Here is an 18726-nt window from a genome sequence, read left to right as displayed (position 1 = left end):
TAAACCAAAACCCTACCAATAGAATCTGGGATATATCCCCCTCAGGGAGTTCAGGACCCAAAGAATCTGAGTTTGTCATCCCGCACACTCTGAGACTCAGAGGCACTATTAACTTCAACAGGGGGAACCTCAGAGAGACTAGATGGAGGGGGTTGTGGGGATTGAGGGGGCAAAACTACTCCCTGAAAATTGTCCATACCCCCAACCAACAACAACCCTCAACAGCACCTTCAACAGCATGCTTCCCAGCTGCATTGACCATACTAGCCTGCTTCACAGCACCCTCAGAAACTGGAGCCCCTTCTGCCTTGTTTGTGGCTTTACCAGCAAACCAGAATCCATAGTCATGGCCATGGATTCCTTAGCAATAGGCTCAGCCTCCATTTCGCAGTCAGGCTCAGGCTGAGAGGCCCCTGAGTCAGGAGCAACATCTGCCCCTTTTGCAAAGGGGTCATTCACTGCCCAGAACCAACATCCCCAGAGACATCTGCAGCCTGTTGGGACCCAGGCCACCCCACCCTGTGCGTCACTCTCAGAAACCCCCACACTCCAGGCACAGGGTCACCATTCCCAGGGGCAGCCTTCCTCTGCTTAGATTGTCCAGATGTGTCAGATTCCCACAATGAAAACAGGACATGTCCTCAGGGGCAACAAACACAATGTAAAAAGAAAAGGAGTACTTGTGGCACCTTAGAGACTAACAAATTTATTTTAGCATAAGCTTTCGTGAGCTACAGTTCACTTCAGATGGAATGCATCCGATGAAGTGAGCTGTAGCTCACAAAAGCTTATGCTCAAATAAATTTGTTAGTCTCTAAGGTGCCACAAGTACTCCTTTTCTTTTTGCGAATACAGACTAACACGGCTGTTACTCTGAAACACAATGTAGTCACAGTCCCCAGTCCTATATTTCAGGGAAATTTTAACACTTTGGAAGCATTGTTTAATATCATATAAACCTGCTTATGAAAGGACAAGACATTCCGAACCTCTTGGGCTTTACACCCCAAAGGAATCCTCCTAATAGGGCTGGTGATCTTACTGCAACTCACCAGGCCTTTAGCTAACTGCTCATTTCCTAAACAAGGAGGAACATTAGAGATAGTGAGTTTAACAGCAGGTGTTGAGTGGGGCAACAAACACAACAGCCTTGCTCATGTGTGTGGCATACTGCATATTTTTAAACCCAATCCCCTTTCCCACAGCTAGAACACACTCCTTTTCAGAGATGCAGATCTGGAGGCAAAATCCACAACCTATGGGCACGGGTTAAACCCTCAGAATCCACAACTATCTGAGGTCTCTGTCCCCCTGGGCTGGCCATGCCATCCCAAAGGGCAGACAAAAGCCCACTAAAAAAATTAAGAGAGAAATCCTGAAATTAAACCCACTACAACTACAAAACTACCAACCCCCTTCTCACAATCCTGAGAGAGAGAGAGAGAGAGAGAGTAGCCTGGTGGTTAGAGCACTCTGTCATGCTGTGTAGAGTGGTTCATTATCTTCCTACTTCCAGACAGGGCAGACTGGCAAAAGCAGGGCAGAAACCCCAAACTAGTGGTATGTTCTATAATTAGGCTTCACAAAGCAGGTTAGCTCGACCATGTGATACTTACACCAGAAATCACAAAATATTCCAGGTTAAAACCAGTAACTCCCAGGTTGATTTGCATCCTAGATCTCACAGCAAAGTTAATACTGGTTGTTAGGGGGCTTATTCCTTCACCCACTTACTTCCCTGGTCCTTCTCGCATGAACAGAGAGCAACAATACCCGAAGTCCAAAGGTGCAAACAATTCGATGTTTATTGGGGTGAACTTCCAGCAAGCATGATTCCAGTTTCCATCCTTAGTGTCCCCCTTCCCAGCTCTGACACCACAGAGTCTTATACCTGTGTCCCTGTTCCCATTCCTACCCTTAGCCAAACATGATTCCAATTTCCCCAGCCCCATTCCCTGTTCCCATTTCCCCCTTTAGCAAAACATGATTCCAATTTCCCCACCCCCATTCCCTGTTCCCATTTCCCCCCTTACTTCCTGATTGACTGCAGACTATATAGTAAAACTTGAGTTCTGCTCAGCTATACCTTAACCAATCATTTTACTGAAATTTAACTAACCAATCCTAACATATTGTAATATGATTATTTAACCAATTATATCCCACCACCTTAATTAGTTTACACCCAGCAAAATTCATTATAGAGCAGACAGAAACAATTACAGAACCAGACAGAGATTATACAGACAAACAATGGCAAAGTGGGAACTATAATGACAAAACAATACAGAAGTGAGGATTTCACATCCCAGCTATTGGTAAGTGAGTTCTTGCCAGACAGGATGGTATCAAACTAAGTTTCCTTTTACATTTTCTGGGCACTTCCCTTTCTCTGGAGGCGATAGGCATTATCAGGACAGGATTCTATTCCTAACAGTCCAATAGCACCTTCTTTCAATGTGACTAGTTTGGAATGTGAGGAGGTTACCGGTCGCTTCCCAGTTTATGGCTGCCTCTGTTGCTTAGCCAAAGGCCTTAGCCTATGAACAGGGCCTCAGACTGCCACAGTTAGAGAAGGACTAGCAGACAGTGATTTTGATTCTGTCTTTTATACCTCTAACTAGCCAAGCGATAAGAATACACCTAAATTCTTAGAGTATAGGCCTTTACAGACAGGTCTGAATATCTATATCCTAACACTGGTAGCCAGTTCTATAGTAAACTAACTAAAGGTTTATTAGCTAAGAATAAGGAAACGAGAGTTGTAGAGAGGTTAAAGCAGGTAAAAATATATGTACAGGTGAGTCACAGTCTATAATTCCAAATGGTAGTAGGGAGGTAGTAATCTGACAGTTTCCCCAAAGTCTCTCAGGGCAACCCAAAATAATTCTGGGGATCTCCCACATTTGGTTCGGTTATTCTGCCCTGTTAGAATCCAAACAACCCAGAGATGTAGAATTTTTCCTTGTGTCCATACTTATAGCTTCTTCTCACAGAAACCAAGCTGACAGGGCCACTACCCGAGTGGGCTCTTTCTCTGAGGGCAGAGAGAGAGAGAGGAATGAATTTAGATGCTTTGATCTCTGATCTTCAAATACAACGATCTTCAAATACAATCTTCAAATACACTTGCCGTCAAATGTGCAAAAGTTAGCACTTTCCTGTCAAAGATTTCCATTTGCATTACACAAGGCTTCTTTCTCATTTGATGGTTTATTTAGTTACAGGGGTATATACAATGCAAATGTTTGCTATTACATTATAATATGAAACAGATAAGTGAAAAATGCATTAGTTTTCATGAAGTTTAAACACCAGATACACTCTTATACATTTAAGAATCACTTTGATCTATGCTAATACACAAGTAAATTGACCTGGCTTCCTGCTACAAGTTGGAAGTGTTCAGTGAGGCCTGATGCTTTGACATGTTCAGTGAGGCCTGATGCTTTGCACCTAGTCTGCCAGAATCATACACTCACCTTGAAAGTAGGAGATCCAGGATCCAGTGCTGCTCCAAAAACTTTAATTAGTTATCCACAGTGGAACAGCTTCAATAAGAGAGACTGAGGGTGAACCACAATAGGATATCTCATAGGACAAGGTTAGAGCATTCACCTGAGTGGTGGCAGATTCAAATCCTTTCTTCTCTTTGGGTGGAGGGGAAACTTGAACCAGCGGTTTCCCACTTCTTAAGCGGGTTCTCTAACCACTGAGTTTAAAGATGTCCTCCAAGGTGTGTTGTGTGAACTCACCTTGAGGGGCCTAATCTGGTAACTGGCCTCTGAGCACACTTAATTGATCAGGCCCCACACATGTCTTAGGCAGCCTATCTTCCTCTGGTTTGTGAATCACTGCTGCTTAAATGGGAGATAGGCATCTGGACATCTAGAGGGAAGTATTAGCAGTGTTCATGGCCAGAGGCTGAGACATAGGCATATAGAATCTTTTACTGAAAAATTTAGATGCTGAGTGAGTTTAGGCACCTACAGGATTCTGTGAGAGTTTTGTGCATTGCAGTGGTCCCAAAACTGAAACTTTGGTGCCTAAAAAGGGACTTAGGTGCCTACTTCCTTTTGTGCATTTCAGGCCTATATGACCCTGACTCTATAGACAAAGAAGTTTCTGGCATAACTCAATTGACAATTAAAGTTATTGTATTACAAGACTTTGGCCTTATCTCTGTAACTCATAAGAACATAAAAATGTAAAAATGGCCATACTGGTTTTGACCAGTGTCTTGTCTTCTAACAGTGACCAATTCCAGGTGCTTCAGAGGGAATGAACAGAACAGACAATCATCAAGTGATCCATCCCCTGTCGTCTACTCCAAGCTTCTGGCAAACTGAGACTACGGATACTCAGAGCATGGTGTTGTATCCCTGCCCATCCTGGCTAATAGCCATTGATGGACCTATCCTCCAGGAACTTATCTAGTTCTTTTTTGAACCCCGTTATAATTTTGGCTTTCACAACATCCTCTAGAAAAGAGTTCCACAGGTTGACTGTGTATTGTGTGAAGAAGTGCTTCTTTTTGTTTGTTGTAAACCTGCTGCCTATTAATTTCATTGTGTGACCCCCTAGTTCTTGTGTTATGCGCAGGAGTAAATAACACTTCTTTTTTAACTTTCTCCACACCAGTCAAGATTTTATAGACCTCTATCATACCCCCCCCCTTAGTTGTCTCTTTTGCAAGCTGAAATGTCCCAGTATTTTAAATCTGTCCTCATATGGAAGCTGTTCCATCCCCCTAATCATTTTTTTTTTGCCCTTCCCCATACCTTTTTCAATTGTAATATATATTTTTTGAGATGGGGCCAGATCAGATCTGCACACATTATTCAAGATGTGGGCATACCATGGATTTATATAGCAGCATTATGATATTTTCTGTCTTATTATCTAAACCTTTCCCAATGGTTCTTAATAGTCTGTTAGCTTTTTTGACTGCCACATATTGAATGGATGTTTTCAGAGAACTATCCACAATGATTCCAAGATCTCTTTCTTGAGTCCTGGCAGCTAGTTTAGACCCCATCACTTTGTATGTTTAGTTAGTATTATGTTTTCCAATATGCATTATTTTGCATTTATCAATATTGAATTTCATCTGCCATTTTGTTGCCCAGTCTCCCAGTTTTGTGAGATCCCTTTCTAGCTTTTCACAGTCTTCTTTGGACTTAACTATCTTGAGTAATATTGTATTGTCTGCAAATTTTGCCACCTCACTGTTTAGCTCTTTTCCCGGATTATTTATGAATATGTTGAACAGTACTGTTCAGACCCCTTGGAGACATCACTTTTTACCTCTCTCCATTCTAAAAATTGACCATTTATTCCAACCCTTTGTTTCCTATCTTTTAATCAGTTTACTGATCCAGGAGAGGACCTTCCTTCTTATTCCATGACTGCTAAATTTGCTTAAGAGCCTTTGTTGAGGGACCTTGTCAAAGGCTTTCTGAAACTAAAAGTACACTATATCCATTGGATCACTCTTGTCCACGAGTTTATTGACCCCATCAGAGAATTCTAATAGATTGGTGAGGTATGATTTCCCTTTACAAAAGCCATGTTGACTCTTCCCAACAAATCATATTAATCTATGTGTCTGATAAATCTGTTCTTTAATATGATTTCAACCAATTTGCCTGATACTGAGTAGTGTCTGTGTGTATGTGTAGGTTTAATTCAAAACTGAAATCTTATTAAAAGTACTGGAGTATTGAAGTACTGGAATCATTTTAAGAAGTCTTTATTACATATAATTTTACAATGATGTCTCCAAGCATTCCTGTCTGAAAGTCAGATCTTGCTCATCATCAGTTTCATGCTGAGGAACAGTCTGAAATGCTGTTGCTAACAGTCAAGAGTACACAGATTGGGAAGTGTGCTACTAGGTAACAAAAAATTATCTCTTGCTATATTGAATTATGTGTTTCATAGAATATTTCCAATCCACTAGAATCCTGAAGTCAGTGTCCCAAAGGAGGTTGAGAGTGCTCAGCATCCTGATGAAGACTCTTAGCAATTCACAGGATTAGACTCAATGTGTAGCTAAGTATCCCCAATGTTGAAGCCACTAATAATTACCATGAAGTTGCATTCAGGGATAGATTGTGACTTGGACTAGGCATAAGCACAGGAGGAATAAGAATCCCTCCCCCCCCTTGTATCTCTGTATAATCTGCATACCTGTTTACTCTCCCCATGGAGTAGTGAGTGGTGAGTGGGTGTAGTCTTCCCTCGATCCCGCAATGCTCCAGCTATCACAGCTTGGAGTAAAAGAAGTGCAGGGAGGCTAACCCTGAAGTGATGCAATTTCCACATCAAACCTAGCTCAGGGCTGTGTCTAAGGACATAATGTAGCCCATTAATTTAAATAAGACTATGTGTGGAATAAGGTACTGCTCAACATAATGGTGGTAGAATATGGCCCTTAATGTGTGCAATAGTATATATGTCTGTATTTATACACCATTATCTCACAAATAATCCTGAGTATCTTGATTGTGTCTGAAGCATATTTGTCAAAGCATATGTAATTTAGTGAGCTTTTCAAGCTCAGTTGTTTTTTCAAGTAGCAAAGTGAAAATTATTACTTTAACCTTAGGGCTTGTCTACTCTGTGGGGAAATGTTATCTATGAGGGTGTGATTTCTAAAGCACACTAACATGCTGCACATGAATTGGCCCAAATAGCCCCAGCTGGTGTGCACTAAAGATTCTCTAGTGCACCCTAATGTAATACTGTTTCAAACTGTTTAAAGTACTGCATTAAAGTATTAAAGGGGAACCTTTAGTGTGTACCAGCAGGGTCTACATGGACCAATTCATGTGCAGCATTTTAGAGTGCTTTAGAAATCGTATCCCCATAGAGTGTATTACCCCCCTGTGTAGATAAACTCTATTTATGATACATCTGAGGTGTGACTCAGTACATTGTATACATATATGGCACTAGGTACCATGCATTCAGTAGAGCAGAACACTTCCTAGCATTTGTGAGAAGTAATATCCCCTTATAAGCACATGCTTAGAAAAAATATTTTCATTCTATGCCTCAGACTCATCTGGACTTTTATCAAAACTGTCTTAGAAAGGTTAATTAAAAAATAGATGATGAGCAAATTGGAGCAGGTGGGTCATAATTCATGTCAACATTTTGTTTAATATCCTGCACAGTTGTATTTTTACTTTCCTTTGCATGTTATGATTTCAGTCTTCAATTTCCACCAGTCATGTTCATTATTTAAATGAGACAAATAGACTATTGTCAGAAAACGTGAACCAAGTGACATTATTATTCTGACCTAGTGTAAATATCATGACCTGTCTTGGAACTCCAGCAGTAAATAAAATGGTTCAGGCAGTCAAGGTGACAAGGGACCTGTCTATAAATCAAGCATTTAGACATTATGATACGTTTTATTAAAGAGCAAATGGATTTCTTGACATTATGCCTTGTACACAGGAGTCAGTAAATGTAAATGTAACCATTTAAAAAAAGATGAAGCTGATTAGGCTTTTGGGACTGGAGAAAAATACTGCTTTTGTTGCATACCATCTTCTTCTTTTTACTTTTTTGTGATGTCTGTAGGACTTTTGAAATATCAGAGAGGGATGATACCCATTGACACACACTTATTTTAGAAGATAGTTGGAATCTAAGATGATGAACATAGCCATTCGTACAGATCAGTGGCTTAATTAACACTAAACATTTTTACTTGACATAAGGCTACACCTGATTATTTTATGCTTTATAAAAGTTCCATTATATTTGGATTTGAATTTAATAATATGAAGTCTTAGGAAAACCTTGGGGAAATCTACCCATATTTCTCCTTCTCTCACATCTCGAGTATAAAATTCCTGTAGGAAAGTATGGATTGTGGGAGCCAAGATGCTCTTTTACACATGGTGGTAGCTATCTACGACCTCAATATACTGTTTTAAATGTAATACAGAATTTTACATGTACATAATCAAGTATTACATATTAGAAAATAAAGTGGCAAAAAGCTCTTTGAAACATAATTTAATATCCTCATGAAAACATAATAAATGAAAAAAAAATTGTATAGTGTATATAAAAATAATCTTCCATATAGGCACACTAGGGGAATAAAGATATTCTAAACCTTCAGATGGTTAATCAAATATATTTTGCATATAGGGATGAATTGAGTTTTCTAGTATTAAAAATATTTTTATGTGCAGTATAGGTTAATGTTAAGCCATCTGAAAATAATTTGGCTAGTCACCAGACAATAGTATTTGTATGAATAATAAACCTTAGCATATGGTCTGCCTGTGTCCAACTGATATAAATATCAAAAAGTCATTTTCTGACCCTTCATTTATACTTTCAGTGTTAATTCTCGTGCTACTGCTATATGCTACCTGCATGTACTGTTCTGTTTACCCCATGTGTTTCTGGTCAAATATTCCCTGTAATTTGTTTCCCTATCTTTGTTGTATGATCAGATTCTTAAGTATAAACTGAAAGATGTCTTTAAAGAAATAACTTCTCATGGATTTTTTTAATCCTGTAACTATGAATTAATTCAGTCATATTCGATCATAAACCACTGATGTTAGAGGATGCCAACAATTAAATTTAACTTAAATCACCATCAGAAATGAAAACATAACTAGCATTTTGCAGTAAGTGGTCATGATGCCTGTCAGTGTTTAGATTAATATTCTCCAATTATATTTAGAGCTTCCTTTGGGTCCAACCCTACTCCCATTGAAGCCAATTGCAAATGTACAGTTGTTGATCTTGTGTGTGTTCATTTCTAACAAGGTTCATACATTGCTGTGTGAGATCTAATTTGCACTGGTTCATAGGCCCTGAAGTCTGTAGAGGTTCACATTGGAATGAACCAGGTTTCTCCTATTTCTGTGGTAGCAAAAAAAAAAACCTTGTTCTTTTTCCTAAGTCCATTGAAATAAATCGGAGTCTTTCTGTTGACTACAGTAATTAGGCCTTCAGATTTCAAGGAAATTTTCCCATATAAATTTGGGATATAATACTGTATGGGAACTGAAATATAAAATAAAGAGAGAGTTCCCAGTAAGGCCCCAGTACAGAGCCTAACTGAGGAAATTACAGAAAATCAAAATGCATTAGGCCATTGCTTGCTGGAATTATATACAAACACACAGTTATCAGCACCATGTGGAAATGGCTTCTGCAGAGCTTTGCTGAATTTTCTGATCAAATGAGATAGGATCAGCCAATCAAGGGTACAAAAGAAATATCCTATGACTTTCTTCTGTCATATGATCTGTTCCAATGAACTAGACTTGCAGCTGAAATTCACCATAACCAAATGCATAATACATTTCTTAGATATGCAGTTAGAAAAAATGTTTGCAACGAGAGTTCACTAACATGAACATAGTTTAAGCAAATTACTGTTAGAAGACAGACAGCGTTCAAACTCGAATGCTATTTTGAGTTCTTTTATAATTCAGGTCCAAGAGTCTGTATAGCTGTAAATGCTAAAAAATTGTGATCAATTAAAATTTGTCCTCAGACTTAAACAGTAAAGAAAATGACTGACCTAGTCTGTATTTGGTGGATTTCAAAAAGTTCTTGCTACTGGCTGAAAGTAAATTCTGCTTGTTGACTGTCTAATACAATATTTGATACTTATGAAGCAAGCTGGCAAGCATGAATCTATATGAAGAAAAAGTAAAGAAAATAAATGTGAGTTACTTAGAAAAGAAAAACAAACTGCTGCAAAATGGATACATAGCTGCTTGGAACTCATAGCTACTGTATGAGAAAAACTGCTACAACTAAATTTCTTTGGAAGTTTATTTCTTAAAAAATTACAAATGGAAATAGAAAAGGAGTACTTGTGGCGCCTTAGAGACTAACCAATTTATCTGAGCATAAGCTTTCGTGAGCTACAGCTGAGCTTATGCTCAAATAAATTGGTTAGTCTCTAAGGTGCCACAAGTACTCCTTTTCTTTTTGCGAATACAGACTAACACGGCTGTTACTCTGAAACAAATGGAAATGGAATTTTAGGAAATTTAGGAAAAAGGAAAATAAATATAGAACGGTCTGTTATCTTGGAGAAGGAGAAACGTCAGCTGATGAAAGAAAAAGGCTGTGATCAACTACACTGTAAGGGGAGGTATCTGGAGCAGGTTCTGGAAATTGTTTCTGAGTTTTGTAAGGGCTTTTTCAGAGCTGAAGCCAGTGTGATAAAGAGCTGCTCTTTCCGCAGAAAGAATGTTTGCTTACTATTTCATCATCCCCTGGAGGCGCAGAGAAAGAAAATAAGCACATCAGTTGTCATTATGACAGGATAAGAATGGGGCCATCATATTTCAATAACACAATGCAATGAGCAGCCCCATCGAGTGATGAATTATGGACTCTCTCTTTCACACTCTACTATAAGTTAATATTATCTCCCCAGGATAATTAGAGTGAAGTTCAATTACTGACCCTGAATTACCGTGTGGGCCACACCATGGATTTTGACACAATGTTTTACACATTTATCTTTTCACCTAATGCACTAAATCTGCATCATAGTGGTGATTAATCTTCCTGGGCCCCATCTAACTCACACTATTCTTCTTGCAAGGATTGGCTGGTCCCTAGAGTCCCCTTGAGCATAATATGAGCAGGTCTATTACACTCTGTTTTTCTGCCAATGTGTGTCCCTTTTCGTATTCAGTGATTGTGGTCACTTCTGAAGTTTGGCCAAAAAGCTGATCATGAAATTGAAATACATTCAAACATGGAAGTATCCACGTCTGCATCCACCAACAAGGGGTCAGGTAATTCATTCAGTGTTGTAAAACATACCTCTACAATTCCAATTGAAACAAATAGGCCCTTTTATTTCCATGTGTGTCAAGGTTCCTTCCCCACTCTGAACTCTAGGGTACAGATGTGGGGACCTGCATGAAAGACCCCCTAAGCTTATTCTTACCAGCTTAGGTTAAAAACTTCCCCAAGGTACAAACTTTGCCTTGTCCTTGGTCTGTACGCTGCCATCACCAAGCATTTTAAACAAAGAACAGGGAAAGAGACCACTTGGAGACGTCTTCCCCCAGAATATCCCGCGAAGCCCTACACCCCCTTTCCTGGGGAAGGCTTGATAAGAATCCTCACCAATTTGTACAGGTGAACACAGCCCCAAACCCTTGGATCTTAAGAACAATGAAAAATCAATCAGGTTCTTAAAAGAAGAATTTTAATTAAAGAAAAGGTAAAAGAATCGCCTCTGTAAAATCAGGATGGTAAATACATTACAGGGTAATCAGATTCGAAACATAGAGAATCCCTCTAGGCAAAACCTTAAGTTACAAAAAGACACAAAAACGGGAAAATACATTCCATCCAGCACAGCTTATTTTACCAGCCATGAAACAAAAGGAAATCTAACGCATTTCTAGCTAGATCACTTACTAACTTAACAGGAGTTGTAAGGCTGCATTCCTGATCTGTTCCCGGCAAAAGCATCACACAGAGAGACCAACCCTTTGTCCCACCCCTTCCAGATTTGAAAGAATCTGTCCTCTCATTGGTCATTTTGGGTCAGGTGCCAGCGAGGTTACCTTAGCTTCTTAACTCTTTACAAGTGAAAGGGTTTTGCCTCTGGCCAGGAGGGATTTTATAAAGGTGGTTAGCCTTCCCTTTATATTTATGACAACGTGTAAAGGTGAAAGAAGAGAGGCTCAATAACCCTCAGCAAGGCTCCTGAGGCATTTATAAATTTCCTGCGGTGCTTGTCATTTGTTTTACTCTTGAAGAAAAATTTCACTACCCTTGATGTACTTGTTTAATGTCCTTTGCTAATTTTCCCTGCCACACCACCATTTTTGACTTTAAGGTACAGATGATAGCAGGCTCAAATCTCTCTAGTCAAAACAGAACTGCATTTTCATTTGGATACTCAAGTGGCCTTTCAGATGAACACGCTCTGGACACAGAACTGTTAGCAAAATTTGTCACAATCACATTTTTTTCTGCCCATGAAGGCAGATGAGTACTCGGAGCTTGCTGAATATACTCTGGCAATTTGTAAAGGCCCAACTCTGCCCCTCCCCACCCCATGATGAGTAGTATTGTACTCCACGAGTAATCCTATTTAAATCAATGTCATTATTCAAGGAACAAGGTTTTTTCTCAGGGTGAAAGAAAGCTAGCCCTAAAGAATCAACCTGCACTCGGGATTACACGTGTGTGCACTATGCATGTGCTGAGGGGAGTAAGGGGGTATGAGAGCCCCCTTTACACCACTGCACAAGATACCCTTGCTCCTGTCTGTCAGACCCAAAGTATGTCACTCTGCAATTAAAAACCCACCACTGGCCCTGTGAGGTGGGAAGGTCCCAGAGCCCAGGCTCCAGCCCCAGAATGAAATGCTAGCCCCATTAAGTGAGTGGCAAAGCACCCACTGATTTACTGGGGCCAGGATTTCAGTCAGAGTTTGGATCTAGGCAAGTTTGGTTACCCACGTAAGCATTCTTTCTGTTTTGAATTGCTGGTTTGGCTGTAGCCAAAAATGGATGATAAAAGTAATAATAAAAAGTTAACCAAACTTTTTAAACTTCAGAAAAGTTTTAGGTTTGAGTCACACTCAGTCCAAGTTTTGGGTGAAATATTTTAGATCAACCAGTCCTAATTTTGACTTTTCAGAATATAATTCTTCACAACATTGTTTATACAAACGGTCTATATACGTTAATAAAAATAGTCCTACATGCCAGGTAGAGTGCCTCTACACATAGTGTCCTATGTCCTGACAAACAATGAGAGAAAGAGGAGCAGGAGAAACAAGTAAGGCTGTACAACACTTTCATAGTAAAAATCTGAAACCAGCAAAATATCAACAAATCTAGCTAAGGTTTGAAAAACCTTTCATTGGATCTTTTTGATATCACCAAGTTTTAACATTTCTCTAGATGACTTTTTTGTAGTCTCTTCCTGTCATTGTTATTTTGCACCAATTATTTAAAATTAATAAATATTTAACTTTTAAAAAGAGGTTAATCTGAGCTGGTTTATCAGGTTTTATGCCAGAACATTTTTTTAACCCATGAAACCAGTATAACCCTTCAGTGTAACAGCAAAAGTATAGAAACTCATTGGCATTTCACAACTGATGTGATGATATTCATCAATATAATTTGAGTTTCATTTTGAGTTTCTAGGTTCATTTGCACCCTCCCTAAAGTCAAAGCAAAACTATGGGGTCACGAAACCACATAATTTGGACCAGCCTAAAATCTGGTGGGTTTCACAAAGCTACAAAAGTGAGCTAGCAAGTGACAGATATTTCAAAGGGTTCAAATAGAAGAGGTCTCACTGAGACTACTTTGTGCACTCCTCAAGCACAAAATAATGGCTTATCTGGCTAGCTGTCTCTTCCCCTTGCTTAATGGGAATTATGTCGGGTGTAGGGTTGGGTCACCTCCTTTCTTGGTAACAGTCTGGCGAAGAGGGGCATGACTGGAGTGCTTTTGTGCTTTGGCTATCTTTGGTTGCAGGAATAGTCTGTTGGGGCTATGTACAGTAGGCCATAAATCAGAGCAGCCTTCAGAGTGCTCTAATTTCATGAAGACTGCAGTGATTCCCATTTTGCCCTGGAATCAAGGAGCTAAAAAAGTGACTTACATTTGCTTTCCCATCAGCCCCGGTCCTGTGCTAAGTGTAGATCAGCGAAACCAGAGAATTTGGCCCATTTATTTTATTTTATTCATTTAAACATTTATAAGGCACTGATACACAATGCAATGAATGATGTAGTAGAAAATATTAATGTTCACTGAAAGAGAATCAATCAATGTAAAGTGAATATTTTAATAAGGTGTTATGAATGGGTCCATGCCCATTTTCAGACAGGAGTTGGGAAAGATTTTCAGATCCTCATATACAATTTTTTAAAAATTTTTGCATCCCTTCACCCCAATACCCAACCCTCCATTACTGCCTGTTCTAAAATCTACAAAAGGCCGGAGCCTGTTATTTGTTTTCCAGATCCTAAGTACTAGGCCAAATATTAAGTACAAATCAGCCTACAGGACTCTCCATAGCCCAGACCACAAATGGAAATAATTAAACTGATTTTTCTGTTCAGTTTGGTTTGTGACAGATGTCACCGGCAAACCTCTATGTGTTGAGGATTCTTTGGTTGCCTAGGCTCATGATCCTTACTGTATCTTTGGAGAAAACTCTTTTTCTGCTTACTACTGTATATTTTAAAAGAAAAAAGAAAAATATATGTGAGTAAATGTTTTTCATTGCTTGCTCTTTCTCATGTTTATATCCAGTAAAAACACCACTCATAGGCAGAATGAAGCCCAGTCTTGACATCATTGCTTAGGGAAACTTCCCATTACCCTAAATAGCAGTTTTTTCCAGAATAAGGAGAGCAGTTTTAGGACTTAATAATCAATGAGTGAAACAGATTGAGCACTACAAGGTTCATTTTAACAGCCAGACAAACCACAACAAAGAACAAGTTTAAGTTAAGGCAAACCTAGAAAGCTGGTTTGGTTCACCTGGCAATGCTGCTATTTTTAGACTACAAAAGTACTGTTTTGAGTCATGCTACCATGATGTGCAGAATATACACACAGCAAGTCCAGGCACAGGATGAGAGAGTTTGATAATTGGTTGGGTCTGGCCACCATCTGGCAGACACAGCCTCAAACATCAGTAATCCAGCTAAATTGTGCAGATACTGCTCTGAACAACTGTAAATAGGCTCTTTCAGCAGCCAGCATTAATCCAATGTAGATATTTTCTTTCAAAGAAAGCAAAAAAGAGGATTTTGTTGTATCCAACTTCTCACTGTGAGTCAGAAGGGAGAAGATGATGGGCGGGGGGCAGGGGGCGGGGCAGAAGATGGGAATGAAACCTATAATCTAGTTACATTGCAATTATGTTAGGTCAGATTTTTAAAAAGTGGCCTCTATTTGTGGATAGACAATGCTATGCACATGATCAACGAAGCACGCAGTTTTGAGCACTACCAGCTGTGTAAGCAGGTGTTCAAATTTATCCATACTGTGTGCGGGTGTTCATATTTGAACAGTGCATGCACATGTGTTTGCTTCCTTGAGATTAATGTCCGTGCAAAAAATTTCCTCTAAAAATACAAGAAACAAATTTCACCATAGTTTTATTGGTAGTGCTATACAGTGCATTACTGGACCAAATTCTGCTCTCACTTTATACCCAAGAAAGCCCCACTGAAAGCATCTAGAGAAAAAAATCCAGCGGGAAACCAAGACAGTCAATTTTGATCAACATAAAGAGAAAATCAGGAGTGAGTCAGAATAGTGACATAGCTGGTTCCAGGCAAATTTTTGACCCAAAGTATATTACAGTCCATCTTTTAGAAAAAAAATAAAATCTGCTTATTTTTGTATCATTTTGCATCTACCCACTCTATTAACAAAATCTTTTCAAAATATACTCGGTCTTCCTTGTCTTTCTTGTAATACTTTATTTTTTTTCTTCCCTTTACTGTGTATCTTATTATTTTTTCTCTTTTTCAGACTATTTCCTCCTCAATATTATTTTTCTACATTGTGAAATAATTGTGATTCCCTTCCCTCAGCTCTGTTTCCTTATGCTATCATCTCTTCCTCCTTCCCCTGAGTGTTCAGTGTCTCTTTCCTCTCCCTTTATCACTCCCTGTCAGTGTCTCTCTCATGTAGCCCAGTTTCACTGGTGCAACAACTGTTGGAATACTGTGTCCAGTTCTGTGGTCCTCAATTCAAGGATGCTGATAAATTGGAAAGGGTTCAGAGAAGTGCCTTGAGAATGATTAAAAGGTTAGAAAACTATACTGATAGACTCAAGGAGCTTAATCTGTGTAGTTTAAGGTTAGGGGGTGACTTGATCACAGTCTATAAGTACCTACATGGAGAACAGATATTTGATAATAAGCTCTTCAATCCAGCAGAGAAGATATAACACGATCCAATGTCTGGATGCTGAAGCTAGACAAATTCAGACTGGAAATAAGGCACAAATTTGTAATAGGGAGAGTAATTAATGATTGGAACAATTTACCAAGGGCTGTGGTGGATTCTTTATCACTGGCAACTATTAAATCAAGACTGGATTTTTTAAACAGATATCCTGTCATTCAAAAGTAGTTATTTTGGGGAAGTTCTATGGCCTGTATTTTACTGGAGGTATAGATGAACACAATAGTCCCTTCTGGCTTTGAAATCTATGTATCACTCTGTACTCTCCCCACTTTTTATCTTCTCTCACTCTCATTCCCATGTCTTCCTCAACATACACTCTCACATACACTTCTTCATCAACCACAAAATCAGCACATACACTGCAGCTTTCTCCTCAACATCAAGCAAGTGCACAAATACACAAGGGTGCTGGAACAATTTGGATAGTGGGGATGCTGAGAGCCATTGAACAAAACTATAAACCCAATATATGATGGAAACCACTTCAAGCCAGTGGTGCAGTAGAACCCCCAAGACCTTTCGCTCCAGCATCTATGGAAATATATGTGGAATTCCTCAGAATACACTCAATCGTGCAGGTTCCTCCTCTCTATCTGGTCACAAACAGACACATTAGCTCCCCCAAAGTCCCAATCTACATAGAACTTCTTACACAAGCTGCCCCAAAAGGGCAGCATGCTCATGCATCCAACTTTCCTTCCCCTCAAAAAGCAGCATCTCCTCCTCCTCAGTTCTCTCTCTCTCTTATTATTTCATCCCCACCATGTGTGCGCACACACATGCGCACACTGAAGTAATCCCCTTTTCTGTATAATTTCCTTACTTCCATACTGTCCTCCACACACAGAGACAAAGAAGTAGAAATATGCACCTTACAGAGTTGAGTGAACATGAAGATGTCAGGAGGCTGTAAAGGTGCTCTTATCTCTTCTACTCATATCTTTAGGTGTTATAATCCTGGCTATAACCTGTCCAACTACACATACAGTTCCCTGCTCTTCACTTACTTCAGACCTCACTCGTCCCTGACCTATTTCTCAAAACCAGTTGGCTGTGTTCCTTTATAACTCTCAATGGCTAGATGTAACCAGGTTGCTTTAAAAAAAATAACATTTTTCCTTTATGCAGTGTAGTTGTAGCCGTGCTAGTCCCAGGACATTAGAGCGACAAGGTGGGTGAGGTAATATCTTTTATTGGACCAACTTCTGCTGGTGAGACAGACAAGCTTTTGTGCTGCACGAGCTCTTCTTCAAGTCTGGGAAAGGTACTCCCAGCGTCACAGCAAAATACAAGGTGGGAACAGATTGTTTTGCATAAACAGATAGCACATATAGTAAGAGATCATTCAATGTAGAGTGGCCTGTTAACACCTCTGCAATCACAGGCCAAAAAGAGGGTGTTGGGTTATAAATTGTTGTAATACACCATAAATCCGGTGTCTCTGTTCAGTCCATGATTTTTAGCGTTTAGCAGAGTAATACATTTAAGTTCCTAAACTTGTTTTTTGAAAGTGTTGTGGAGGTTTCCTTTGAGGATGAAGACTAAAAGGTCAGATATAGAGTGATTGCTTTGTGAAAAGTGTTTGTCCACAGGTGATAGGATGTTTTTGTCTTATATCATTTTCCTGTCTGAGTTCATTTGAGAACATACTGATTGCTTAATTTCACCCACATAGTTATTATTGGGAAATATAGTGCACTGGTTAGCAATATCACGTGTTGTGATAGGCATGAGTAGGATTCATGGATCTTGAAAGATGTGTTGTGGACAGTAAAGTATTGATCATATTAGCAGTGGAGATATGTCTGCAGGTTTTGCATCTGTTGTTCTGTCAGGGTCTGATGCTGCTCTGAGTTGGTGAATCCTGGTCTTTGGGGAGCTTGCTTCTAATGACAAGATTGAAGAGTTTGGAGAGGTTGTTTGAAGGCCAGAAGTGGGGTTTCAAAAAAGATTTCTTTCAGGACGGGTCCCCATCGAATATGGGCTGCAGTTGTTTGATGATACCATAGAGGGGCATTTTAGCAACCGGACAGGTGCCCAGGCCACTGCCAGTTATTGGAATGGACTACCAATTATTCTTCTCATTGCATTTAGCTATTTAGTACGCCTTTGCAGGAACTTTAGCATAACTAAGGCAAGCCGTGAGGGGTAGGCAGCATGAAGTAAGCTTGACTTTACATCCTCTCTGACATGGTGGGGCAAATGTCTGTGAAAAACAGGTGGTCTGGATATATTTTAGGAGAGTCATTATGGGGAAATACAACTGCCAGACTAACAGCTCAAAACTGCTTGCTTAACAATTATTTTTAGTTACATGTTTTTGTAACTCCTGATTTTGCCTAACAGGTGATTTTGTTTGGTCAACTATGTAACACATTTGATTGAAATGTCTTTGTAACTTTGTGGGCATGAGAGGAGAATGATGGGTCTAGGTCAAGCGGATCACTTTGTGGACACATTGGAAGGATCTCTAGCCACAGATGAAAGGCTGGCCACTGGAAATCTGCAGCTGAATCATCTGAATACCACTCCAAATTCCTGAGGGGTAATCCTGAGAGGTAATTATCAGTTTGGGGTACTCTATAACCTATTGTGTTTGTATGTGCTTGAGACTAAACAAAGCTGTGACTTCCAGTAAAGGCACTCTAGTGAGAGTGCTGGAGACAAATAAAATGATGGCTTTAAGTGAAAGCACATGGTTTTGATTTATTTGTGTCAGCCATATAGCAGTCAAAAGTTCTAT

This window comes from Natator depressus, chromosome 2 (assembly GCF_965152275.1).
Source record: "Natator depressus isolate rNatDep1 chromosome 2, rNatDep2.hap1, whole genome shotgun sequence".
Lineage (NCBI taxonomy): Eukaryota > Metazoa > Chordata > Testudines > Cheloniidae > Natator > Natator depressus.
The sequence above is the reverse complement of the archived record's forward strand: the minus strand, read 5'-3'. Positions refer to the sequence as shown.